This window comes from Eleutherodactylus coqui, chromosome 2 (assembly GCF_035609145.1).
Source record: "Eleutherodactylus coqui strain aEleCoq1 chromosome 2, aEleCoq1.hap1, whole genome shotgun sequence".
NCBI lineage: Eukaryota > Metazoa > Chordata > Amphibia > Anura > Eleutherodactylidae > Eleutherodactylus > Eleutherodactylus coqui.
In genome coordinates, this window is record NC_089838.1 from 308,135,843 (window position 1) to 308,162,954 (window position 27,112).

Genomic DNA, 27,112 nt, shown 5'->3' on the forward strand with positions numbered 1-27,112 from the left:
ATCTACATATATTGGAAAGTTTAAAGCAAGCTGTGAAAGCAACTTTTCCCATATGGTCTAGCGGTTAGGATTCCTGGTTTTCACCCAGGCGGCCCGGGTTCGACTCCCGGTATGGGAATGAGTGTTTTGCTAAGCTTGTGCCTGCATTCAAAGGCCTGCACCTTTCTTGCAGAATTAAGCGGCTTAGGTTGCAGATGCTCTTGGCAGCCAAAAATGCTGCGCTAACGAGGCCACTTGCAAGTGGTTGTTGATGCCATCCATGCTTAAAAATGAGTTTTCAAATCATGAAACTGATTTTTTTTCTACTTATTACTGAAAAAGGGTCTCAGCGGTTCCCATATGGTCTAGCGGTTAGGATTCCTGGTTCTCACCCAGGCGGCCCGGGTTCGACTCCCGGTATGGGAATTAGCATTTTCCTAAGCTTGCAACTACATCGAAAGACCCTCTGAATTAAGATAGCGCTCAAAAAGTTCATAAAAGTATCATTCAGGCTTGCCGTCTACAAGAGCACCTTTGCTTTTTCATCAAGAATGCCGTGACCCGGATTCGAACCGGGGTTGCTGCGGCCACAACGCAGAGTACTAACCACTATACGATCACGGCGACATTCACGAGCCAAACCTACAATCGTTCTGATCCGTAGTCAGACGCGTTATCCATTGCGCCACAGGCCCTGTGTGAGAGCTTGCCACTAATCATGCTCCCCATTTTGGACTTTTGCTACGCTCGCAGCCATATTCAAAGACCTCAACACGGTTGCTTTTAGCCCCTAGCCAAAACCCTTCTGCCTTGTTTGCTACCTTTCCATATTATCCAGTATCGTTTCGGTATTGAATGGCAAAGAGCAGTGCCTATCCAGTTAAGGCGGAGGGAAAAAACAAGGATAGATCCATGCCCCGTGTGAGGATCGAACTCACGACCTTCAGATTATGAGACTGACGCGCTACCTACTGCGCTAACGAGGCATCTTGCATGTGATTGGTTGTTGCCGTCCAGAGATAAGATGGAATTCTGTAAGCACAAAACTGCTTTTTTTTTTTTTTTTAATATGTACATGTATATATCTACATATATTGGAAAGTTTAAAGCAAGCTGTGAAAGCAACTTTTCCCATATGGTCTAGCGGTTAGGATTCCTGGTTTTCACCCAGGCGGCCCGGGTTCGACTCCCGGTATGGGAATGAGTGTTTTGCTAAGCTTGTGCCTGCATTCAAAGGCCTGCACCTTTCTTGCAGAATTAAGCGGCTTAGTTTGCAGATGCTCTTGGCAGCCAAAAATGCTGCGCTAACGAGGCCACTTGCAAGTGGTTGTTGATGCCATCCATGCTTAAAAATGAGTTTTCAAATCATGAAACTGATTTTTTTTCTACTTATTACTGAAAAAGGGTCTCAGCGGTTCCCATATGGTCTAGCGGTTAGGATTCCTGGTTCTCACCCAGGCGGCCCGGGTTCGACTCCCGGTATGGGAATGAGCATTTTCCTAAGCTTGCAACTACATCGAAAGACCCTCTGAATTAAGATAGCGCTCAAAAAGTTCATAAAAGTATCATTCAGGCTTGCCGTCTACAAGAGCACCTTTGCTTTTTCATCAAGAATGCCGTGACCCGGATTCGAACCGGAGTTGCTGCGGCCACAGCGCAGAGTACTAACCACTATACGATCACGGCGACATTCACGAGCCAGGTAGGAGTCGAACCTACAATCTTCTGATCCGTAGTCAGACGCGTTATCCATTGCGCCACTGGCCCTGTGTGAGAGCTTGCCACTAATCATGCTCCCCATTTTGGACTTTTGCTACGCTCGCAGCCATATTCAAAGACCTCAACACGGTTGCTTTTAGCCCCTAGCCAAAACCCTTCTGCCTTGTTTGCTACCTTTCCATATTATCCAGTATCGTTTCGGTATTGAATGGCAAAGAGCTGTGCCTCTCCAGTTAAGGCGGAGGGAAAAAACAAGGATAGATCCATGCCCATGTAAGGATCAAACTCACGACCTTCAGATTATGAGACTGACGCGCTACCTACTGCGCTAACGAGGCATCTTGCGTGTGATTGGTTCTTGCCGTCCAGAGATAATATGGAATTCTGTAAGCACAAAACTTCTTTTTTTTTTTTTTTAATATGTACATGTATATATCTACATATATCGGAAAGTTTAAAGGAAGCTGTGAAAGCAACTTTTCCCATATGGTCTAGCGGTTAGGATTCCTGGTTTTCACCCAGGCGGCCCGGGTTCGACTCCCGGTATGGGAATGAGTGTTTTGCTAAGCTTGTGCCTGCATTCAAAGGCCTGCACCTTTCTTGCAGAATTAAGCGGCTTAGGTTGCAGATGCTCTTGGCAGCCAAAAATGCTACGCTAACGAGGCCACTAGCAAGTGGTTGTTGATGCCATCCATGCTTAAAAATGAGTTTTCAAATCATGAAACTGATTTTTTTTCTACTTATTACTGAAAAAGGGTCTCAGCGGTTCCCATATGGTCTAGCGGTTAGGATTCCTGGTTCTCACCCAGGCGGCCCGGTTTCGACTCCCGGTATGGGAATGAGCATTTTCCTAAGCTTGCAACTACATCGAAAGACCCTCTGAATTAAGATAGCGCTCAAAAAGTTCATAAAAGTATCATTCAGGCTTGCCGTCTACAAGAGCACCTTTGCTTTTTCATCAAGAATGCCGTGACCCGGATTTGAATCGGGGTTGCCGCGGCCACAACGCAGAGTACTAACCACTATACGATCACGGCGACATTCACGAGCCAGGTAGGAGTCGAACCTACAATCTTCTGATCCGTAGTCAGACGCGTTATCCATTGCACCACTGGCCCTGTGTGAGAGCTTGCCACTAATCATGCTCCCCATTTTGGACTTTTGCTACGCTCGCAGCCATATTCAAAGACCTCAACACGGTTGCTTTTAGCCCCTAGCCAAAACCCTTCTGCCTTGTTTGCTACCTTTCCATATTATCCAGTATCGTTTCGGTATTGAATGGCAAAGAGCAGTGCCTATCCAGTTAAGGCGGAGGGAAAAAACAAGGATAGATCCATGCCCCGTGTGAGGATCGAACTCACGACCTTCAGATTATGAGACTGACGCGCTACCTACTGCGCTAACGAGGCATCTTGCGTGTGATTGGTTGTTGCCGTCCAGAGATAAGATGGAATTCTGTAAGCACAAAACTTCTTTTTTTTTTTTTTTAAATATGTACATGTATATATCTACATATATTGGAAAGTTTAAAGCAAGCTGTGAAAGCAACTTTTCCCATATGGTCTAGCGGTTAGGATTCCTGGTTTTCACCCAGGCGGCCCGGGTTCGACTCCCGGTATGGGAATGAGTGTTTTGCTAAGCTTGTGCCTGCATTCAAAGGCCTGCACCTTTCTTGCAGAATTAAGCGGCTTAGTTTGCAGATGCTCTTGGCAGCCAAAAATGCTGCGCTAACGAGGCCACTTGCAAGTGGTTGTTGATGCCATCCATGCTTAAAAATGAGTTTTCAAATCATGAAACTGATTTTTTTTCTACTTATTACTGAAAAAGGGTCTCAGCGGTTCCCATATGGTCTAGCGGTTAGGATTCCTGGTTCTCACCCAGGCGGCCCGGGTTCGACTCCCGGTATGGGAATGAGCATTTTCCTAAGCTTGCAACTACATCGAAAGACCCTCTGAATTAAGATAGCGCTCAAAAAGTTCATAAAAGTATCATTCAGGCTTGCCGTCTACAAGAGCACCTTTGCTTTTTCATCAAGAATGCCGTGACCCGGATTCGAACCAGAGTTGCTGCGGCCACAGCGCAGAGTACTAACCACTATACGATCACGGCGACATTCACGAGCCAGGTAGGAGTCGAACCTACAATCTTCTGATCCGTAGTCAGACGCGTTATCCATTGCGCCACTGGCCCTGTGTGAGAGCTTGCCACTAATCATGCTCCCCATTTTGGACTTTTGCTACGCTCGCAGCCATATTCAAAGACCTCAACACGGTTGCTTTTAGCCCCTAGCCAAAACCCTTCTGCCTTGTTTGCTACCTTTCCATATTATCCAGTATCGTTTCGGTATTGAATGGCAAAGAGCTGTGCCTCTCCAGTTAAGGCGGAGGGAAAAAACAAGGATAGATCCATGCCCATGTAAGGATCAAACTCACGACCTTCAGATTATGAGACTGACGCGCTACCTACTGCGCTAACGAGGCATCTTGCGTGTGATTGGTTCTTGCCGTCCAGAGATAATATGGAATTCTGTAAGCACAAAACTTCTTTTTTTTTTTTTTTAATATGTACATGTATATATCTACATATATCGGAAAGTTTAAAGGAAGCTGTGAAAGCAACTTTTCCCATATGGTCTAGCGGTTAGGATTCCTGGTTTTCACCCAGGCGGCCTGGGTTCGACTCCCGGTATGGGAATGAGTGTTTTGCTAAGCTTGTGCCTGCATTCAAAGGCCTGCACCTTTCTTGCAGAATTAAGCGGCTTAGGTTGCAGATGCTCTTGGCAGCCAAAAATGCTACGCTAACGAGGCCACTTGCAAGTGGTTGTTGATGCCATCCATGCTTAAAAATGAGTTTTCAAATCATGAAACTGATTTTTTTTCTACTTATTACTGAAAAAGGGTCTCAGCGGTTCCCATATGGTCTAGCGGTTAGGATTCCTGGTTCTCACCCAGGCGGCCCGGGTTCGACTCCCGGTATGGGAATGAGCATTTTACTAAGCTTGCAACTACATCGAAAGACCCTCTGAATTAAGAAAGCGCTCAAAAAGTTCATAAAAGTATCATTCAGGCTTGCAGCACAGGGAGTCTACAAGAGCACCTTTGCTTTTTCATCAAGAATGCCGTGACCCGGATTTGAACCGGGGTTGCTGCGGCCACAACCCAGAGTACTAACCACTATACGATCACGGCGACATTCACAAGCCAGGTAGGAGTCGAACCTACAATCTTTCTGATCCGTAGTCAGACGCGTTATCCATTGCACCACTGGCCCTGTGTGAGAGGTTGCCACTAATCATGCTCCCCATTTTGGACTTTTGCTACGCTCGCAGCCATATTCAAAGACCTCAACACGGTTGCTTTTAGCCCTTAGCCAAAACCCTTCTGCCTTGTTTGCTACCTTTCCATATTATCCAGTATCGTTTCGGTATTGAATGGCAAAGAGCTGTGCCTATCCAGTTAAGGCGGAGGGAAAAAACAAGGATAGATCCATGCCCCGTGTGAGGATCGAACTCACGACCTTCAGATAATGAGACTGACGCGCTACCTACTGCGCTAACGAGGCATCTTGCATGTGATTGGTTGTTGCCGTCCAGAGATAAGATGGAATTCTGTAAGCACAAAACTTCTTTTTTTTTTTTTTTAATATGTACATGTATATATCTACATATATCGGAAAGTTTAAAGCAAGCTGTGAAAGCAACTTTTCCCATATGGTCTAGCGGTTAGGATTCCTGGTTTTCACCCAGGTGGCCCGGTTTCGACTCCCGGTATGGGAATGAGTGTTTTGCTAAGCTTGTGCCTGCATTCAAAGGCCTGCACCTTCCTTGCAGAATTAAGCGGCTTAGGTTGCAGATGCTCTTGGCAGCCAAAAATGCTGCGCTAACGAGGCCACTTGCAAGTGGTTGTTGATGCCATCCATGCTTAAAAATGAGTTTTCAAATCATGAAACTGATTTTTTTTCTACTTATTACTGAAAAAGGGTCTCAGCGGTTCCCATATGCTCTAGCGGTTAGGATTCCTGGTTCTCACCCGGGTTCGACTCCCGGTATGGGAATGAGCATTTTACTAAGCTTGCAACTACATCGAAAGACCCTCTGAATTAAGATAGCGCTCAAAAAGTTCATAAAAGTATCATTCAGGCTGGCCGCACAGGGAGTCTACAAGAGCACCTTTGCTTTTTCATCAAGAGTGCCGTGACCCAGATTCGAACCGGGGTTGCTGCGGCCACAACGCAGAGCTAACCACTAACCACTTACCACTATACGATCACGGCGACATTCACGAGCTAGGTAGGAGTCGAACCTACAATCTTCTGATCCGTAGTCAGACGCGTTATCCATTGCGCCACTGGCCCTGTGTGAGAGGTTGCCACTAATCATGCTCCCCATTTTGGACTTTTGCTACGCTCGCAGCCATATTCAAAGACCTCAACACGGTTGCTTTTAGCCCCTAGCCAAAACCCTTCTGCCTTGTTTGCTACCTTTCCATTTTATCCAGTATCGTTTCGGTATTGAATGGCAAAGAGCTGTGCCTATCCAGTTAAGGGAAAAAACAAGGCTAGATCCATGCCCCGTGTGAGGATCGAACTCACGACCTTCAGATTATGAGACTGACGCGCTACCTACTGCGCTAACGAGGCATCTTGCGTGTGATTGGTTGTTGCCGTTGTGAAAGATATAGTTTGGTTCACTGACATTGGTTCACTCTGCAGATCCCTTTAAGGCCTTCAGAGAAGAACACACTGCCCTGGTCATGAACTGTGTGCTGACTTAGCATGTCATGCACACTAGTAATTAGTACAAGGATGTTTGTGCTGGAAACTATCTTTATTATGGAACCAGGATGCATTGAGCTTGTGGAGTGCGTAGGGGTTATCCTTTTATTGTGGAATTTTGCAGCATCTGTGAATTCCAATGATTTCACGTCAAATGTGACATTTAGAGCCTGAGAAAGTCATTTATCTGCCAATAATGTATACTCCCATATGTCTTACCTATATCTTATTTGAATATGCCTTCCCTCATCTATATGTTAACCACACCTTTCCTGTGTACTCAATAAAAGTTGGGTGCCTGGCTCGCCGAGCTCTCACTGCCATTAACTACATTCGGATGTCGTGTCTGAATTCTGGTTAAGGGTTAAGTCACTAGTGACTCTTATATTCAATTTTACCTGATCTAGGTGTACTTCTTTAAAAATTCTTTGACAGTTTTGGAGGCCCCAGCGAGATTTTATACCTTTACACTCTTTTTACTGAACGGGGAGCAGCGGCCTTCTTCTCTTGGATGAAGCAGTTCCCCGGGGCAAGAGATTTCTCTTGACTTCTCCACAGAGAGGGGGTCGTCTGCGGTGTCAGTGTCAGGTGTACAGCTTCAGCATTTCTGAACTTGCTCCCTATCAGGTAAAATTATCTTTCTGTTTGTTTGTCTTTCTTTGTCTTACTATAAGCAGCACAGCAATAGCTCTGCTACATATCATTTCCTGCCTTGTATTCCTGCCTTAACGCTTCCTATCCCTACTGCTTCCTCGCCTTCCTGTGTCGTTATTCAGCTCTGCTACATCGTGTATTGTTTTATATTAATGTTGTGCAGTATTACAGTATGATTATTGATATGCAACATCCCTGTGAGATAGCTCTTATTCCCCAGAAGACTGCTTTATTCTTTTCTGCACAATTACAGAAGATGAGCTTGAATGTAAAAATAATTTTAACGCTTCAGAGAGAGATTCTGGTATTGACGCATAGATTTTCACTTGTGGTTGTGTTTTTATGCTCTGTACGCTTCCCTTACTCATGGTTTCAATACGACTCTACAGTTTTTGGCTACCGATAGAGTGTAGGTATATGTAACTGGGCTCTGGGATAGCCGCTTACTGACAGTTGCGGGACACAAGGTTTTGCACATAGCTAGATATCTGAAGACGGGACTGGCTCTCCCTGTTGGATTGCTATGGCTGTGATGGGCGGAAGGCCAAATTGCCAAAAGCTGGCAGTCCTGACCTTAATGCCAGGCGCCAATTTTCAGCGATTGCAGAATAATTTCTTCCAGTTTCCTAAGAGTGGGACCTCTGAATATGTCCTAGTGTGTGTCAGTATGGAATACCAGAGGTGATTGAGAGTGAAAGAGGTATACACTTTACTTCTGGAGTATGTCAAGAGGTGAAAAAGGCCTTGGGAATAGAGCAGGCATTCCATACTCCATGCCACTCACAGAGTAGTGATAAGGTGGAGCGGTTAAATGGATGTATGTAGTGATGTTTACGAGGGGGGGAGAGAATGCTATGTGACATGCCTCTAAGAGTTTTGTTGTTAACACTAGTAGAATATTAGTATGTTACACTATGGAAAGTTAAAGTAAAACTAGATGTTTTAATAATGTGCAATGAAGTATGTTATGCAATAAGAGAATGTAAGTCTGTCTGATGGATCTGTTACCTTTAGGTATAGGAGTATGAAATATGATGGAAAATGACTGGATTTAGTTTTCTGCTGTGAATGATTTGGTATTAGTGTGTTTGCACTGCGATTGTAGGTACATAGCTGATAGTCTGTTGGTTCTGTGCCAAGTGCACAGCAAATATTTCATCATGCAATCTCCTCTTTAACTGTCTTTATTATGTATGGTAATGTTTTAATTTGATAATATATGGTGGTTATTCATTGTATAACCTTTTATGTTCATAACTGTATGTTTGTATTCTCCTACTACTCTAAAAGGAATTTTACTTGTGTGCTGATTGATGTTTGGATGTTACTTTCGCCTGTATACGTGTGAGTACAGTGTTGCAATGTGAGCTTTGGGTGAATGCTTCGTGTCCATATAAAATCAGTAATGTAGGGTTTTTCACTGGTCATGTTATTTTAAAGTTTTCATGAGGACGATCTGTTACGGACTGATGTGTCTACACTGTAACCTTAATTGAATAGAAAACTGAAGCTCCTTTAATTGCTTGGCATACGTGCAAGCATTATATCATGACTATGTTCTTATGTTTTCAGTGGGTGTACAGTATTGCTAGAAATACTACATAATCACTTACGTGAGTATATGTTTAAGGGTTACATGTGCAAGTTCCTCTCCAAAATCTGCTGGTCTATATTTGGTTGCCTGGATTAAACTGGCTACTGTAATGTGTGGAACACTAGCCAGGGGTAATGACAGAGTGCCAAAGGATCGCAACCCGCGGCCAGGTGTCATTTTGGTAAACAGATTTTACATAGCAAATACTGAAGACAAAGTTCGCTACTTTTGACAGTTGCTATGGGACCCATGACCGATCAGAGAATATCCACGATGTGATGGGATCAGGGAAAAACTGATTAGGGAAAGTTCATGATGGGATCTGGTATGGGTGGTATATGAGGCAAACAAACATGAGAGCAGGTATGGAGATTAAGGGAATTTGCACCTGGACAGGAATGTTAAGTAGAAATTCATGACTATATGATGTGTACTTAAGTGAGTAAGTATGCAGTGGTTTAACATTTTGGAATACTCAGAAAATTAACCTCTGCTCCTCCATAATATGCAAATGCAGACATTGTGGAAGGGGTGAAGGGCGGCATTCTATTTAACGGAAAAACTAGTAATATAAAAGATACATATATAATGCATATATGCAATTTAAGATACGTGAAAATCCTACTGAGCTGAATCACAAGGGCTGCGATACATTCACATCCCGTCCACAGCCAAAGAAGGGCGTTACGGCTGTGGAGCGATGGGTTGCATGAAGGGCAATTGCCCACCATGTAGAAGCCAGACATAGGAGCGATGTTTGGCTATAGTACTCCCTCCCTAGCCGGCTGATCGATAATATGTAAACAGGACATACGTTCTAGTTTAATTGAATCTAATAAGAAGTGGGAGTTAATAGATTTTACTTGCTATAACATACAAAACCTTTGCAAAATCATTTAGTGGAGGTTCTGCTGATGATACTTATATCCAGCTGTTGGCTTCTAAGAACTGTCCTGTAAATCTAATGAGTACGAATGTGTGAAGTCCTATTAATGCAAGTATAATGAGGTATTGAGGTATGCTCTGGTCATCCATATTTTTGCATTTGAGGTTTAACGGTCTAAACAACTGGCTGGACTCAAAGTGGTGGAGCTGGATGATGTGGAGAGAGGGAGTGTGCAGTGGGTCCCTCCCCCGAAAAGGAGGGTGTGAGGGAAGAACTCTGAAAAGGCTAGACTGACAAAGTATGAAAGTTGCTAATTATAAATGTATGGATGATAATGATAAATCTTAAGATTGTGTTTTAAACTTGATTATCTTAATTTGTGATGTTTGAATAATTTTAAGGAATTATTACTGTTTGTTCAAAAGACTGATTCATGAGTTGTATGTATAAAGTATATAGAAGTTGTTCAGGCTGTCATAGAAATAGATATTTATTAAAAATATTTGTTTGCTGCAGTAGAAAGCTAATAGGGTCACTCTGGGCAGAGATTGATAAAGCTGACATATAGAAACTGGTTTCATCCATTTTTATGGACGGATGAAGAAGAGTACCACAAGACCCAGGACTGCGATTTTGTTTGTTTTTTGTTTTAATTTATCATGGACTGAACTATTTGCGATCAAGGTTATTTTGGACTGAATGAATTCATGAACTGAGTTATATCTGGCAGGAGATTGGAACTTTGCAAGTGTGATTTTAATTTTTATCTTCTCTAAGTACCAGCTGTATCTCTCCATAGCTGTGACTATTCAACTGAGCCTGAAGAACTGACAAGTGTTTAAAACAGTGCCTAACTGCCAGTTGGCGACTAGTCAAAGGAGGGCTAAGCATTATAGCTCCTCCCTGGAGACCTGAGACGACCAATGGTGTGCAAAGGGCATCTGGAAGAGTGGAATCTACAAGGAACAAGGGGCTCTATAGTCACCTGTGAATACCTTACATCCATGGATATGATGAATGGAGGAGATTGACTGACACCAGACTAACCAGGGAAAGTAGTAAGGACACAATAATTGCTCTGCTTCCCTGCATTAGAGACCCTGTATATTTGGGATGTAATGAAAAACAACGGAAGGAAGACCTCAAGATAAAGAGACATTTGTATTCCATATATGACTGTTTTGTTGTTTTATTTTTATATATTTATTTTTCATTTTTGCTTTTGTTTTTGTTTTTTTCTCGAGCCCAGATTTGACAGGATTGGTTTTGTGTTGCTAGCAAATGAAATTCTAGGGTGTAATAAATTTGATATTAGATTATCTGATTGTTTATGCAATGTATCATTGTTATGAAAAACATGCAGCATTTGAGAGAAACATTTAGAAGTTACCAATCATTTAATAACAGAATTATAAAATGTCAAAAAGGTATGTTCAAACTTTTAGTTGGAAGGTGATTTTATGTATTATAATCACATTCTTGATCCCATTATGTAATCCTGTTTTAGTTATAGAAGGGTTGGGTTCAGACACCCTGTTACCTGTGCCATCTCACACGGACCTACACATCAGTTCGAAGAGGCAATGGTGAGTCTGGTAAACAGCGCTGAGTAACATCAGGATGTCAGCACGCTATTGCTAGGTTTGTGCAAGGATTGTGCCATTTGCACCTGCCAGAACGTTGGAAAAACTGTTAAGGTTGCACTTAAATTTTTCTCTAAAATTTTTCTCTTATACCTGTTTCAGTGACCAATAGATGCTGTTTTGACATTTTATGTAGAAAATATTGCAGCAGATCCATAAACATGTTTTCAGTTCTATTCCAGATCTATTATCATTACAAAGTACTCATAACCTGCAACCAGGAGATGGAAGGCCTTTACCAACTTTAATTACTTCTGTAAAGGAACAAAAGAAAATATTTTACTTCCCTTCCTGTATTATTGGCAAGATTTCAATTGTGTCTAGTGAGCATGCATTAGATAAAGAATGCGCTAACAAAATCATTATGTATCATGAGCTCATATCTAGAGTGACAAAATCTGTTAGAAGGTTGGGTATGCTGTCATGCCCCTTTGGTCGCTAAAGCGTTCTATTAGGAATTTATTAATGTTGAAGCTTATTCTTGGCGTTTATTTCCTAATACTGTGTTATTAGTTTATATTGCAGATGCGTTCATACATGGGATACAGATTAAGCTTCCAGGTGTTTATGCAGTATGTGGTAGTAAAGCTTACAGGTGGATCCCACTTGGAGCTGGAGGTACATGTACCCTAGCAAAATTGGAGCAGGCCACCTGGGTTTGGACTAGTGATGAATTTCCCTATCAGCATGTTCCATCACATATGTTACGTTCCAGAACACAAGGTACACTTTGCACATACACATTGGGCCTGGAAGGCTGGAGCAGTTCTGGGAGGACCAATAGGTATGATATTTAACTCATTAAGGAACACTCACATGATAGAGGCTTTGGGAGATGCTTTTGATAACATCACTGATACACTATTTGACATACTCGGTGTTCAAAATGAGTATACTAAACAACTGATCCTAGTCACTAATCAACATACGGTGGTCCTAGACTATCTCACCGCCTCACAAGGAGGGTTATGCCAGGTGGTGGGTCCGTCTTGTTGTCACTACATAAATCCAGCAGGAACATTGCAGATCACTCATGATTTGGAACAAGCAAGAAAAATAAAAGAGCTGTACCGTCAGGCTATTTCTGATGATGAGACTAAATGGCCAGAATGGTTATCTTACTTGAATCCTGTAAACTGGTTTAGAGGTTTGGGTGGTATAATTTCTGGGGTAGTGGGTCTGTTCCTCCGGGAGTTTTGTGCATTGTGGTATTAGCCATTATTATTAAGATTGTCATGGTAATCATTAAGAATATTCTGGGTACTAATTGCAAATGTTTTTCAGGAAAATCTGCTGAGAAATTACCTGGTGTGTTAAAAAACTGAAACCCATCTTATGACCATGTTGACAACTGACAAGGCACCTTGCACCTAATGTAGAAAACCTACTTTGCAAAAGTTTGACAACTGTATGTACTGTGGATATGAGAGTGTGATCTAAAGGATCTCAGCCTTAAAGGACTATACTCTTTTTGAGAGACTTATACACCTAATGGACTGTCAATCATACCATGGACATTTCATCATATAACCATCTATTGGACTCATTTACTCTTGTTTAATCAACACTTTTGAATGCTGTGCACTGGGCTGTGATAACCCCTTCTTAAGTTGTGTCTTAGAGACTAGCAGGGAAAGAAGAGACCTGACCCAGTTGGGGGTGGGGTAGAGGAGTGGGAGGAAGATCTCCACACATCCTCGGGGCGGGTCTCTCTAGGAAGGGCTAGTGAGTGTAGCAAAGATAGCAGGTCTGCTTTGTTTTAAATCTTCTAGCCTAGGGTGCATCCTCTTCTTCCATTTTAAAGATATTTTAGGAGGGAAATTGTGAAAGATATAGTTTGGTTCACTGACATTGGTTCACTCTGCAGATCCCTTTAAGGCCTTCAGAGAAGAACACACTGCCCTGGTCATGAACTGTGTGCTGACTTAGCATGTCATGCACACTAGTAATTAGTACAAGGATGTTTGTGCTGGAAACTATCTTTATTATGCAACCAGGATGCATTGAGCTTGTGGAGTGCGTAGGGGTTATCCTTTTATTGTGTAATTTTGCAGCATCTGTGAATTCCAATGATTTCACGTCAAATGTGACATTTAGAGCCTGAGAAAGTCATTTATCTGCCAATAATGTATACTCCCATATGTCTTACCTATATCTTATTTGAATATGCCTTCCCTCATCTATATGTTAACCACACCTTTCCTGTGTACTCAATAAAAGTTGGGTGCCTGGCTCGCCGAGCTCTCACTGCCATTAACTACATTCGGATGTCGTGTCTGAATTCTGGTTAAGCGTTAAGTCACTAGTGACTCTTATATTCAATTTTACCTGATCTAGGTGTACTTCTTTAAAAATTCTTTGACACCGTCCAGAGATAATATGGAATTCTGTAAGCACAAAACTTCTTCTTTTTTTTTTTTTAATATGTACATGTATATATCTACATATATCGGAAAGTTTAAAGCAAGCTGTGAAAGCAACTTTTCCCATATGGTCTAGCGGTTAGGATTCCTGGTTTTCACCCAGGCGCCCCGGGTTCGACTCCCGGTATGGGAATGAGTGTTTTGCTAAGCTTGTGCCTGCATTCAAAGGCCTGCACCTTTCTTGCAGAATTAAGCTGCTTAGGTTGCAGATGCTCTTGGCAGCCAAAAATGCTGCGCTAACGAGGCCACTTGCAAGTGGTTGTTGATGCCATCCATGCTTAAAAATGAGTTTTCAAATCATGAAACTGATTTTTTTTCTACTTATTACTGAAAAAGGGTCTCAGCGGTTCCCATATGGTCTAGCGGTTAGGATTCCTGGTTCTCACCCAGGCGGCCCGGGTTCGACTCCCGGTATGGGAATGAGCATTTTACTAAGCTTGCAACTACATCGAAAGACCCTCTGAATTAAGATAGCGCTCAAAAAGTTCATAAAAGTATCATTCAGGCTTGCCGCACAGGGAGTCTACAAGAGCACCTTTGCTTTTTCATCAAGAATGCCGTGACCCGGATTCGAACCAGGGTTGCTGCGGCCACAACGCAGAGTACTAACCACTATACGATCACGGCGACATTCACGAGCCAGGTAGGAGTCGAACCTACAATCTTCTGATCCGTAGTCAGACGCGTTATCCATTGCGCCACTGGCCCTGTGTGAGAGGTTGCCACTAATCATGCTCCCCATTTTGGACTTTTGCTACGCTCGCAGCCATATTCAAAGACCTCAACACGGTTGCTTTTAGCCCCTAGCCAAAACTCTTCTGCCTTGTTTGCTACCTTTCCATATTATCCAGTATCGTTTCGGTATTGAATGGCAAAGAGCTGTGCCTATCCAGTTAAGGCGGAGGGAAAAAACAAGGATAGCTCCATGCCCCGTGTGAGGATCGAACTCACGACCTTCAGATTATGAGACTGACGCGCTACCTACTGCGCTAACGAGGCATCTTGCGTGTGATTGGTTGTTGCCGTCCAAAGATAAGATGGAATTCTGTAAGCACAAAACTTTTCTTTTTTTTTAATATATCGGAAAGTTTAAAGCAAGCTGTGAAAGCAACTTTTCCCATATGGTTTAGCGGTTAGGATTCCTGGTTTTCACCCAGGCGGCCCGGGTTCGACTCCTGGTATGGGAATGAGTGTTTTGCTAAGCTTGTGCCTGCATTCAAAGGCCTGCACATTTCTTGCAGAATTAAGCGGCTTAGGTTGCAGATGCTCTTGGCAGCCAAAAATGCTGCGCTAACGAGGCCACTAGCAAGTGGTTGTTGATGCCATCCATGCTTAAAAATGAGTTTTCAAATCATGAAACTGATTTTTTTTCTACTTATTACTGAAAAAGGGTCTCAGCGGTTCCCATATGGTCTAGCGGTTAGGATTCCTGGTTCTCACCCAGGCGGCCCGGGTTCGACTCCCGGTATGGGAATGAGCATTTTCCTAAGCTTGCAACTACATCGAAAGACCCTCTGAATTAAGATAGCGCTCAAAAAGTTCATAAAAGTATCATTCAGGCTTGCTGTCTACAAGAGCACCTTTGCTTTTTCATCAAGAATGCCGTGACCCGGATTCGAACCGGGGTTGCTGCGGCCACAACGCAGAGTACTAACCACTATACGATCACGGCGACATTCACGAGCCAGGTAGGAGTCGAACTGTTAGGGATAAATCCATGTTACGTTAATATGCTGTGGGGCTCCAAATCAGAGGTGGTTATGGCGGCCACCGTGAGAACGCAGTAGACACAGGCATCACGGTCGTGTCTTAGAGCAATCTGAGTTTATTGTGTAAATTGTCTTATTCTTATACAAAAATAAGTAGGCGTATCCAAGTGTCGTCCGAATCAAAGGCTAGTGTTACAGAGGTTGAATCTGTTATACTGAGGTCAAAGTACTAAGGTGGTGAATAATTGCGTTTTCTCAGTAAACAATGCTTTATTTATTTGAATGTAGACTCCCTGTCTGGTATCCTTGATTCCAATCTACATTTTAATCACATGCCCTACCTAGACAGCCGTCAAGAACAAAGCATTCCACACAATCTTTTGATCAGTGTAACGAGATAAACAAGATCTTGGAGACATGATGGACATTTAAGATTACACCTCTACTTAATGTAATTAAGTACTAACCTAAATGTACAAGCATTTAGCAGGGCTTTTCATAGGACACAGAATAGAGTGTACAATTTAGGCCTACAGCCTCCGGAAACGTATATCAAAGATACATACATATATAAATTAATATGTTCATAACCCTCACAATCCCCCATTTGAAACAGTCCATCTTGAAAAGAGCCTTTGTTGTGGTACTATCAGGGGTGCTAAGCCACCCCTGCCGGTCTTTCTATCCTCTTCGCCGGATCCCCACTGTTGTTGCTCTTTTACGTATGACTGTTTTAACGATATCGTAGAGGGAGCGATTCCAGATAATTTGCTTGTCTCCGTATCCCACAGAATGTCCATAAATTGCAAACACTCAAAAGAATGAACAAAAGAAACAGTATTAGTAATGGGTGAAACATAAAATCCATCATCTTTCCTGCTGTAGGTGACCATCCAGTAAAAAAGTATCATACCAGTTATACTCTGTGTCTACCTGGATCTTAGTACCTATGCTGACCAACTTATCTCCTACCCATACATGTTTTTCTAATTCCATAAGGGAGAGGTTAGTAACATCCAAATTCTTTTGAAGGTGTTCAGTGTCTTTCATTAGTCTTACAATTCTACCCAAGGTTACAGTCAGAGTTGTCATAGGGATAGCATCTGGGTGCCAGTAGTACCTTAATGTTGCTTCAGCATCTGGCAAAAAGGTGTAAGTTTCTGTAAACCAATGTATCACCGACATGTTCTGTATACATCCAGACAATGGAGTGGTGAGATTATACATACTGGTGGTTTTAGTTTGGTTGGTAACAAAGCATATATATTGGGGGCCAACTTCTATCAGCATATAGATGAAGCAGGTAACACCGTCCAATCACATATGCTGACTGAAGGCTGCAGGAAACATGGCTCATATGCGGCTGTACTCCGTCCGCATACTAGGCCATCCAGTGTTTCTTCACAGTTCTCTATGCCATGGGTTTTATTTTCACTATAAATCATCATACCTGCGAACTTGGGCAACCAATATTGTAAAGCATATAGAGGCGGTCCAAACACCACAGGTAGTACTACAGACTTACACATCAGGCTTGTGTCCTTTACATCATAAAATCATTTCCCCAGTGCTATACTCATCAGAGCATCCTACTCTATCAGCCCTGAACCGTATCCAAGATGCTACTGGAATTACGTTCTTGAGAATATTTCTCCACAATTTTCCATTATTTGTCATCACATCTGACTGCTTTGTCCCTCTCGTGAATCATAGATACATATTGCAGGCTACATTGTGTATAGTTCATGAATTTACTCATATTTACAAACAAATCCTTTTAAACCGCAAAACCAGATTAAAAAGCGTTAATACATCCTTATCATATCCTAATGCAAGACATCGGGGGAGGAACAAGGAAGGCATGCATTGTGCCTGAACATTTAGCAATCTAGAAACATCCTGTCCTACCCCAGCCATTTTATTCTTCATCACCTCTAAATCTATAGAGTTCAGAACCCCTACACCTGTACCAATTCCCCCTAATAGGGTATCATACCATTTTCGTTTTCCTCTGGTGCAGGGTTTCATTGACTGAAGAGAAATATTATAATGCACAATGGTTTTCTGGCTTTTTGTGGATGATAAGGGGTGTCAAATGCCTGGGAGTTACCCAGGGCAGACATGAAGTGTTGCATTATTTCACCTGTGAAATGTGTACCTCTATCTGACTCGATTACCTCTGGTACCCCGTATCTGCAGATTACCTTATTCATGAGCTTCTTTTCGGTTACCTGCTCATTTACTTTTGTAACAGGGTACGCCTCCAACCTGAAAAACATCAACAACAACAAGCACATATTCATACTTCCCAACACGTGGGAGCTGAATGTCGTCAATTTGCAATCCCTGAAATGGGTAGAGTGGTCCTGGCAAGTGCCTTTGTGGTCAATTTACTTCTACCCTGTTGCTTACGGCATAGCTCATGCAAAATTGGACAAATGATGTAGCAGCTACAGAGAATCCAGGGGGCCACCCTTTCTCTCTCAAGCATCAGTAGCATAGCTGCCTCCGATAGGTGAGTCTTTCTATGGATCAGCTGGGCCATCATGGGGTACAGGGATCGTGGTAGGCAAGTTACTGACTGTTTGCCATACGTCACCCTGTTCTACTGCTCCCATATTAGTCCATTTATCTTTTTCTTCTTTGCTGGCTTGTGACTGTCAATGTTCAAATTTTTATCAAAGTCCAAATCATAGTCTCTGACTTATGCGGTCAGTATCTTCTTTTCTTCTTTCTTCCACGGCTTATGGACCACTGCTTTTGCTGTGAAGTCTGTGAGGGCGTTGCCTTTTGCTACTGCAGTGTTGGCTTTAGTATGAGCTTTCACCTTTAGGATTGCTACTTTGTCTGGTAGGAGTAGGGCTTTCATAAGGTTCTGCACTGCTAGACCATTCTCAATGGGTTGTCCTACAGAAGTTTAAAAATGTCTGGCCTTCCATATTGGGCCGTAACCATGATCTATGCCGAATACATACCAGGAGTCAGTGTAAATGGTTACCTTCTGTCACTCTACACGCCTCAGTGAGGGCCTTCAGTTCCGCTTCTTGTGCTGAGACATGCGGAGGCATTCTGCTTTTAGAGATCTTCTTGTGTGAACACTGCATATCTGGTGTGGAGTTGTCAATCACCCTGGTACCATCTATAAAAAAAACAACTCAAAATATGTATTAACAAGGGGTTTCAGTAACTCTTTAAAACTTAAACTTTCTTGTTGCATCAATGCTAGACAATCATGCTGATATTCTATTCCAAATAGATCACGTTCTTATTTGCAAAAAATTTTTTAAAAATAGCTGATCTGTAATACCTAGATCACCTATGCCTCCCCCTCCCCCATTTGATCACCTATGCCTCCCCCTCCCCCATTTGAATCGGGATACTCGATTGGAAGAAGAGTAGCCGGGTTCACCATTGAAAAGAAATATTAAAGGGGGGGCATGAGCAAAGCACATTGCAACCTTATTTGATGAGCTAGAGACAGATGTTTAGGTTGCACTTGAGTGAGTATACTCTGGATGTCATGAGGGGTGAGAACCACTAGGGGGGGGTAGTTCAGGACCAACTCAGAAGACTTGTCAACTATTACTTGTACTGCTGCCACCGCACAGACACAGGAGGGGGCTCCTCGGGCTACCGGATCCAATCTCATGGAGTAATACCCAAGTGACCGTGGACGTCCTCCATGTTTTTGCGTCAATACTGCTGTCGCATGAAAGGCCAGGAACGGCAGTATGAGACAAGTCCCAAAAAGGTGCGAAGCTTTGGCAGCAGAAGAAGATACAGAAATGGCTTGAACTGCAGCCCTGCGTCGTTTTGTGAGATGTCTGCCTTCTTGAGCTAGACAACAACCTTTTGTTTACAAAGCTGTAATTTTTCCTTTTTAAGCCTTGCAGCCATTTTCTGCTAAAAATTTTTTAGAAGAGAAATGGATGCAGATTGACATGTTTCAGATCCTCAGCACAAAGCTGGAAAGTCATTAACATATTGCAACAGCACAGTTCCCTCAGGCGGAGTCCAAGCCTGCAGGACAGACTGGAATGCCTGGTTGTACATGTTTGGAGAATTCTGCATTCCTTGTAGCAGGACTGTCCAAGCATTTTTTTTTCTTTTCTTTTAGCTTTACCATAATGCCCTTTTTCTGAAAAAGGGCCGGAGATTCAGACTGTCTCCACTCTGGTTTATTATCTATGACCTTAGGGATTCCAATAGACCTTCTACAAAGGCCATACTAAGTACATGTTTGCCCATCTTTTCTATGCCCCTATACCCCAGATCTGACTAATGTTGTTGAAGGCGGGCATAGAATTGTTTTACACTTTCTTCCTTCTCTTTGTGTGATATTAGAAAGAGACAAGGAGGATTCTCTCAATTTTTTTTTCTTTTTCCCCAATGTTTCAGACAAATTAAAAATATTTTACCACTTCTCAATTCTCTGTTTAATTTTATCCCAATCTGTGCCGCAATAGTCTTTCACATAATTTTAGATTATAGTTCCCGCTGCCTTCCCTGTTTTACATATACTCCTGCATCTCCTCCTTGTCCTCCTTCTCATGCTTCCATTCACTAGCCTAGGATCTAGTGAGCATAGGCATAACCGGTTTGCACCGAGGAGCTCCGTAAGCAGGGCAGCTCTCTCTCCAATCCGGGTTCTGTTGTCCACAATGCCAGCAGGTCCATCCCTCCAGTCCAATGTTTGACCTTGGAGTGGATGACTAGGCATAGGGTGGGGGAGGAGACGGTTGGAATTGAGATGAAGGAGGGGGTGAAGGTGGAAGAGGGAACTGACCCCACAATGAGAGAACATTATATACCTGTGCTTTGAATTCTTTTCTCATTTCATTTTTAGCTATTGAACAGTATATATATATTTAATATAATACAACATAGGGGCTTTTTCCTGTGCAGCCAAATATAAGCAATTCTCAATTCACATTTCTTTGCAAAGACAAGTAGGCCCTCTAGTCTAAAGCCCAATATTCCACCCTTTGCCTATAGAACACAGAAAATTCTCCAGACAAATAGCAGAGTTGTATAACAGGTTCCACTGCCTGTAAGCATCTTCTATTGTGCAAATAACCTGGGCTGACTATTCAAAATGAACTTAGAGTGTAATATACCTGCCCCACCTTACAAAAACTGCAAATTCACACTCACTAAGGGGGGTTTTATTCATTCCTATACGGACTGATAATATGTGAAGTAGAAATTGGGATTGTATTTACTGTACACCAGACTTCCAATAATGAGCGAATTATGTATAGATAAGAAAAACTCTTAGTACCGCGGTTTTTACACAATTCGCTCAGAATAGGCTACCCAATGACAAACACAATACAACTTATGCCCATTTCTACCCACATACTGATATTCATCACACTGCGACCATTCAGCGGCCAATATATTATAGGGGGCTTTATTCCACCCTGGCATAATTAACAATTCATCGGACACTTCTTTGTTCTTAGCTACCGACATTTTCGTACTATTGCGGATTTTCTTAAAAGGCGACATTTTCACACTATGCCAGATTATCACAAGAAATTCTTCAACTATCAGTTTATCAAAATTTTCCTTTAAAACAAACTAGTGTATTACTCTCTGCGTAATCCTGTTCACAGCGCCATTAATATATATTGCTGCAAGGAGCAAGACTTAGTTCAAATTACGTTTTAAAGAGAATAAGACACTATAAAAGGTTCATACTGTAGTGGCTAAGGAGGAGTTGATTGGGACCCTAATAAGTGGGATGGGGACCAATATTCATTTGCCAATTTTTTTTTTAGCTGTGTTCCACACCTTATCCTCTTTACCAGCAGTATTGCCCATGGCTGGCGGTTTATGTACACCAAGAGGCTTATTGTTTTTATTCTTTCACACACATAAAACAATTGTTTGTTTCACTATTTTCTGTGCAGTCTTTTACACCTTATCCTCTTTACCAGCACTATGGCCAATGGCTGGCGGCTTATGTATACCAAGAGGCTTATTATTTTTATTATTATTTTCTTTGTACACTCTTCAAATAAAATACTGTTGTTAATTGAAAATGAATTACACTTTAAATAGAACTTTTGTTATTAATTTGACTAAAGTACTTATCAGGTGTTTCAAGTACACAATTATCTCATATTAATATCTAAATTCAATAATATTCAAATTAACACAACTCAATATTTTTGAATTCCACATATTCCACGAATCTGTATATACATATATACACTGTGGTAATCCTGGGCTATTATCTCACACAACTAGTCTCAGGAATAAAATTAGATGCCCCTCCTTTGGTCACTCCATTTGTTCAAGTGAGAGACTTAACATGGAGTCTAAGAGTGACCTTCACTCTATACATTACCACAATATACATATATATACACCAACATCCACTTAAAATGGAGACACACTTTTCACCTAGGCTGGACTGTGTGGAGGGTGGAGCAAGACCTGTTCCTATTGTTCTTCCCTCCCATCTCCTTACATCACCTAGCTCCACCCCCTGTGGTCTGGCTCAGCATTTGGTCATTTTTGCTTCATTTCGTTTCTGGTTACCGGACAGTATACACCATATAACACAGTCTCTCATACAGGTCCTTCCATTTATACACACACATAAAGACAAAAACATTTGCATGTCAGTTACTACTTTTTAAGTGTCAGTACTTCCTCACTTGTCTAAAAGTGTCGGTACTTCCCAACCCTGCTTATTTCCCCCCGTCTCAACTTCTTCTCTTATACCTATAAGAGGCTCCCATCAGGGATTTTATCCCCTGAAAATTTTAGGCTTCCCTGGTACAATTTATACCATGCCTTCCTGAGATCGGCAAGAGGGTTTAATATTCTGTACTTCCTCACCCTGCATATTTTACCTCGTCTCTACTACTTCTCTTATGTTTATAAGAGGATCCCATCAGGGGTTTTATCCCCTGAATACTTTAGGCTTCCCTGGTATAACTTATACCATGCCTTCCAGAGATTGGCAATAGGGTATCATATTCTGTACACTGACCATGCAAAGTAACAGATAAAGACAATAACAGTTAAACACCCGCACAGCATATTCAGCCCACCATATGGATTCTTAAAAGCTTGAAGATTTATAAGAGGCATGCACTTCTTACCCCTCGGACAGGAAAGGAGCAGCCAGGAAGCACGGATAGATTGTGGCAAGATAAAACCTTACCTTACTGCGCAGTTTTTGTCAATCCGTGGTTCTGAGTGGCTCCTTATCCCATCTGGGTCCGGGGGGGGGTTCGAGGTGTAGGTGGTCCTCTTGTTCCATCAAGCCCCGCGTTCGGGCGCCAATTAATGTTAGGGATAAATCCATGTTACGTTAATATGCTGTGGGGCTCCAAATCAGAGGTGGTTATGGCGGCCACCGTGAGAAAGCAGTAGACACAGACATCACGGTCGTGTCTTAGAGCAATCTGAGTTTATTGTGTAAATTGTCTTATTCTTATACAAAAATAAGTAGGCGTATCCAAGTGTCGTCCGAATCAAAGGCTAGTATTACAGAGGTTGAATCTGTTATACTGAGGTCAAAGTACTAAGGTGGTGAATAATTGCCTTTTCTCAGTAAACAATGCTTTATTTATTTGAATGTAGACTCACTGTCTGGTATCCTTGATTCCAATCTACATTTTAATCACATGCCCTACCTAGACAGCCGTCAAGAACAAAGCATTCCACACAACCTTTTGATCAGTGTAACGAGATAAACAAGATCTTGGAAACATGATGGACATTTAAGATTACACCTCTACTTAATGTAATTAAGTACTAACCTAAATGTACAAGCATTTAGCAGGGCTTTTCATAGGACACAGAATAGAGTGTACAATTTAGGCCTACAGCCTCCGGAAACGTATATCAAAGATACATACATATATAAATTAATATGTTCATAACCCTCACACGAACCTACAATCTTCTGATCTGTAGTCAGATGCGTTATCCATTGCGCCACTGGCCCTGTGTGAGAGGTTGCCACTAATCATGCTCCCCATTTTGGACTTTTGCTACGCTCGCAGCCATATTCAAAGACCTCAACACGGTTGCTTTTAGCCCCTAGCCAAAACCCTTCTGCCTTGTTTGCTACCTTTCCATATTATCCAGTATCGTTTCGGTATTGAATGGCAAAGAGCTGTGCCTATCCAGTTAAGGCGGAGGGAAAAAACAAGGATAGATCCATGCCCCGTGTGAGGATCGAACTCACGACCTTCAGATTATGAGACTGACGCGCTACCTACTGCGCTAACGAGGCATCTTGCGTGTGATTGGTTGTTGCCGTCCAAAGATAAGATGGAATTCTGTAAGCACAGAACTTCTTTTTTTTTTTTTTAATATGTACATGTATATAATCTACATATATCGGAAAGTTTAAAGCAAGCTGTGAAAGCAACTTTTCCCATATGGTCTAGCGGTTAGGATTCCTGGTTTTCACCCAGGCAGCCCGGGTTCGACTCCCGGTATGGGAATGAGTGTTTTGCTAAGCTTGTGCCTGCATTCAAAGGCCTGCACCTTTCTTGCAGAATTAAGCGGCTTAGGTTGCAGATGCTCTTGGCAGCCAAAAATGCTGCGCTAACGAGGCCACTAGCAAGTGGTTGTTGATGCCATCCATGCTTAAAAATGAGTTTTCAAATCATGAAACTGATTTTTTTTCTACTTATTACTGAAAAAGGGTCTCAACGGTTCCCATATGGTCTAGCGGTTAGGATTCCTGGTTCTCACCCAGGCGGCCCGGGTTCGACTCCCGGTATGGGAATGAGCATTTTCCTAAGCTTGCAACTACATCGAAAGACCCTCTGAATTAAGATAGGGCTCAAAAAGTTCATAAAAGTATCATTCAGGCTTGCCATCTACAAGAGCACCTTTGCTTTTTCATCAAGAATGCCGTGACCCGGATTCGAACCAGGGTTGCTGCGGCCACAACGCAGAGTACTAACCACTATACGATCACGGCGACATTCATGAGCCAGGTAGGAGTCGAACCTACAATCTTCTGATCCGTAGTCAGACGCGTTATCCATTGCGCCACTGGCCCTGTGTGAGAGGTTGCCACTAATCATGCTCCCCATTTTGGACTTTTGCTACGCTCGCAGCCATATTCAAAGACCTCAACACGGTTGCTTTTAGCCCCTAGCCAAAACCCTTCTGCCTTGTTTGCTACCTTTCCATATTATCCAGTATCGTTTCGGTATTGAATGGCAAAGAGCTGTGCCTATCCAGTTAAGGCGGAGGGAAAAAACAAGGATAGATACATGCCCCGTGTGAGGATCGAACTCACGACCTTCAGATTATGAGACTGACGCGCTACCTACTGCGCTAACGAGGCATCTTGCGTGTGATTGGTTGTTGCCGTCCAAATGTAAGATGGAATTCTGTAAGTAGAAAACTACTTTTTTTTTTTTAATATGTACATGTATATATCTACATATATCGGAAAGTTTAAAGCAAGCTGTGAAAGCAACTTTTCCCATATGGTCTAGCGGTTAGGATTCCTGGTTTTCACCCAGGTGGCCCGGGTTCGACTCCCAGTATGGGAATGAGTGTTTTGCTAAGCTTGTGCCTGCATTCAAAGGCTTGCACCTTTCTTGCAGAATTAAGCGGCTTAGGTTGCAGATGCTCTTGGCAGCCAAAAATGCTGCGCTAACGAGGCCACTAGCAAGTGGTTGTTGATGCCATCCATGCTTAAAAATGAGTTTTCAAATCATGAAACTGATTTTTTTTCTACTTATTACTGAAAAAGGGTCTCAGCGGTTCCCATATGGTCTAGCGGTTAGGATTCCTGGTTCTCGCCCGGGTTCGACTCCCGGTATGGGAATGAGCATTTTCCTAAGCTTGCAACTACATCAAAAGACCCTCTGAATTAAGATAGCGCTCAAAAAGTTCATAAAAGTATAATTCAGGCTTGCTGTCTACAAGAGCACCTTTGCTTTTTCATCAAGAATGCCGTGACCCGGATTTGAACCGGGGTTGCTGCGGCCACAATGCAGAGTACTAACCACTATATGATCACGGCGACATTCACGAGCCAGGTAGGAGTCGAACCTACAATCTTCTGATCCATAGTCAGACGCGTTATCCATTGCGCCACTGGCCCTGTGAGAGAGGTTGCCACTAATCATGCTCCCCATTTTGGACTTTTGCTACGCTCGCAGCCATATTCAAAGACCTCAACACGGTTGCTTTTAGCCCCTAGCCAAAACCCTTCTGCCTTGTTTGCTACCTTTCCGCTTTGTTTGCTACCTTTCCATATTATCCAGTATCGTTTCGGTATTGAATGGCAAAGAGCTTTGCCTATCCAGTTAAGGCGGAGGGAAAAAACAATGATAGATCCATGCCCCATGTGAGGATCGAATTCACGACCTTCAGATTATGAGACTTACGCGCTACCTACTGCGCTAACGAGGCATCTTGCGTGTGATTGGATGTTGCCGTCCAAAGATAAGATGGAATTCTGTAAGCAGAAAACTACTTTTTTTTTTTTTTTAATATGTACATGTACATATCTACATATATCAGAAAGTTTAAAGCAAGCTGTGAAAGCAACTTTTCCCATATGGTCTAGCGGTTAGGATTCCTGGTTTTCACCCAGGCGGCCATGGTTCGACTCCCGGTATGGGAATGAGTGTTTTGCTAAGCTTGTGCCTGCATTCAAAGGCCTGCACCTTTCTTGCAGAATTAAGCGGCTTAGGTTGCAGATGCTCTTGGCAGCCAAAAATGCTGCGCTAACGAGGCCACTAGCAAGTGGTTGTTGATGCCATCCATGCTTAAAAATGAGTTTTCAAATCATGAAACTGATTTTTTTTTCTACTTATTACTGAAAAAGGGTCTCAACGGTTCCCATATGGTCTAGCGGTTAGGATTCCTGGTTCTCACCCAGGCGGCCCGGGTTCGACTCCTGGTATGGGAATGAGCATTTTCCTAAGCTTGCAACTACATCGAAAGACCCTCTGAATTAAGATAGCGCTCAAAAAGTTCATAAAAGTATCATTCAGGCTTGCTGTCTACAAGAGCACCTTTGCTTTTTCATCAAGAATGCCGTGACCCGGATTCGAACCGGGGTTGCTGCGGCCACAACGCAGAGTACTAACCACTATACGATCACGGCGACATTCACGAGCCAGGTAGGAGTCGAACCTACAATCTTCTGATCCGTAGTCAGACACGTTATCCATTGCACTACTGGCCCTGTGGGAGAGGTTGCCACTAATCATGCTCCCCATTTTGGACTTTTGCTACGCTCGCAGCCATATTGAAACAGCTCAACACGGTTGCTTTTAGCCCCTAGCCAAAACCCTTCTGCCTTGTTTGCTACCTTTCCATATTATCCAGTATCGTTTCGGTATTGAGAGAGTTACCAAGATGGTGAGTGATCTGAAAACTATGCCCTTTGAGGAACAGTTTAAGGATCTGGGAATGTTTAGCTTGCAAAAAAGAACACTGAAAGGAGACTAAATAGCTGTCTACAAATAGCTGAAGGGTTGTCACAGTGCATACGGCTTAGATCTACTCTTATTTGCACAAGGAAAGACTAGAAGCAATGGGATGAAACTGAAAGGGAGGAGACACAGATTAAATATAAAAGAAACATTTCTTACAGTGAAGGGGGGGGGGGGGGTCACTGAGTAAAACAGGCTGCCACGGGAGGAGATGTGTTCTCCTTCAAAGGAAGTCTTCAAACATAGGCTGGACAAACATCTGTCTAGGATGATTTAGTGAATCCTGCATTG

At 42.7% G+C, this 27,112-nt stretch overlaps 19 non-coding genes across 19 annotated transcripts; 5 read left to right on the plus strand and 14 right to left on the minus strand.

Moving 5' to 3' along the window:
- Window positions 1-46: 46 nt before the first annotated feature.
- Window positions 47-118, plus strand: TRNAE-UUC (transfer RNA glutamic acid (anticodon UUC)). Its single transcript has one exon. It is a non-coding gene; the product is annotated as a tRNA-Glu (tRNA).
- Window positions 119-531: 413 nt separating this feature from the next.
- On the minus strand, window positions 532-603 carry TRNAH-GUG (transfer RNA histidin (anticodon GUG)). Its single transcript has one exon. It is a non-coding gene; the product is annotated as a tRNA-His (tRNA).
- Window positions 604-892: 289 nt separating this feature from the next.
- TRNAM-CAU (transfer RNA methionine (anticodon CAU)) lies at window positions 893-965 on the minus strand. Its single transcript has one exon. It is a non-coding gene; the product is annotated as a tRNA-Met (tRNA).
- Window positions 966-1,108: 143 nt separating this feature from the next.
- Window positions 1,109-1,180, plus strand: TRNAE-UUC (transfer RNA glutamic acid (anticodon UUC)). The gene has a single exon. It is a non-coding gene; the product is annotated as a tRNA-Glu (tRNA).
- A 493-nt stretch (window positions 1,181-1,673) lies between these two features.
- On the minus strand, window positions 1,674-1,746 carry TRNAR-ACG (transfer RNA arginine (anticodon ACG)). Its single transcript has one exon. It is a non-coding gene; the product is annotated as a tRNA-Arg (tRNA).
- Window positions 1,747-2,178: 432 nt separating this feature from the next.
- On the plus strand, window positions 2,179-2,250 carry TRNAE-UUC (transfer RNA glutamic acid (anticodon UUC)). Its single transcript has one exon. It is a non-coding gene; the product is annotated as a tRNA-Glu (tRNA).
- A 784-nt stretch (window positions 2,251-3,034) lies between these two features.
- TRNAM-CAU (transfer RNA methionine (anticodon CAU)) lies at window positions 3,035-3,107 on the minus strand. Its single transcript has one exon. It is a non-coding gene; the product is annotated as a tRNA-Met (tRNA).
- Window positions 3,108-3,250: 143 nt separating this feature from the next.
- TRNAE-UUC (transfer RNA glutamic acid (anticodon UUC)) lies at window positions 3,251-3,322 on the plus strand. Its single transcript has one exon. It is a non-coding gene; the product is annotated as a tRNA-Glu (tRNA).
- A 493-nt stretch (window positions 3,323-3,815) lies between these two features.
- Window positions 3,816-3,888, minus strand: TRNAR-ACG (transfer RNA arginine (anticodon ACG)). Its single transcript has one exon. It is a non-coding gene; the product is annotated as a tRNA-Arg (tRNA).
- A 2,375-nt stretch (window positions 3,889-6,263) lies between these two features.
- TRNAM-CAU (transfer RNA methionine (anticodon CAU)) lies at window positions 6,264-6,336 on the minus strand. The gene has a single exon. It is a non-coding gene; the product is annotated as a tRNA-Met (tRNA).
- Window positions 6,337-13,732: 7,396 nt separating this feature from the next.
- Window positions 13,733-13,804, plus strand: TRNAE-UUC (transfer RNA glutamic acid (anticodon UUC)). Its single transcript has one exon. It is a non-coding gene; the product is annotated as a tRNA-Glu (tRNA).
- A 502-nt stretch (window positions 13,805-14,306) lies between these two features.
- On the minus strand, window positions 14,307-14,379 carry TRNAR-ACG (transfer RNA arginine (anticodon ACG)). Its single transcript has one exon. It is a non-coding gene; the product is annotated as a tRNA-Arg (tRNA).
- A 218-nt stretch (window positions 14,380-14,597) lies between these two features.
- TRNAM-CAU (transfer RNA methionine (anticodon CAU)) lies at window positions 14,598-14,670 on the minus strand. The gene has a single exon. It is a non-coding gene; the product is annotated as a tRNA-Met (tRNA).
- A 601-nt stretch (window positions 14,671-15,271) lies between these two features.
- On the minus strand, window positions 15,272-15,343 carry TRNAH-GUG (transfer RNA histidin (anticodon GUG)). Its single transcript has one exon. It is a non-coding gene; the product is annotated as a tRNA-His (tRNA).
- An 8,224-nt stretch (window positions 15,344-23,567) lies between these two features.
- Window positions 23,568-23,640, minus strand: TRNAM-CAU (transfer RNA methionine (anticodon CAU)). The gene has a single exon. It is a non-coding gene; the product is annotated as a tRNA-Met (tRNA).
- A 707-nt stretch (window positions 23,641-24,347) lies between these two features.
- TRNAR-ACG (transfer RNA arginine (anticodon ACG)) lies at window positions 24,348-24,420 on the minus strand. The gene has a single exon. It is a non-coding gene; the product is annotated as a tRNA-Arg (tRNA).
- A 218-nt stretch (window positions 24,421-24,638) lies between these two features.
- TRNAM-CAU (transfer RNA methionine (anticodon CAU)) lies at window positions 24,639-24,711 on the minus strand. Its single transcript has one exon. It is a non-coding gene; the product is annotated as a tRNA-Met (tRNA).
- Window positions 24,712-25,406: 695 nt separating this feature from the next.
- On the minus strand, window positions 25,407-25,479 carry TRNAH-AUG (transfer RNA histidin (anticodon AUG)). The gene has a single exon. It is a non-coding gene; the product is annotated as a tRNA-His (tRNA).
- A 939-nt stretch (window positions 25,480-26,418) lies between these two features.
- TRNAH-GUG (transfer RNA histidin (anticodon GUG)) lies at window positions 26,419-26,490 on the minus strand. The gene has a single exon. It is a non-coding gene; the product is annotated as a tRNA-His (tRNA).
- Window positions 26,491-27,112: the final 622 nt, after the last annotated feature.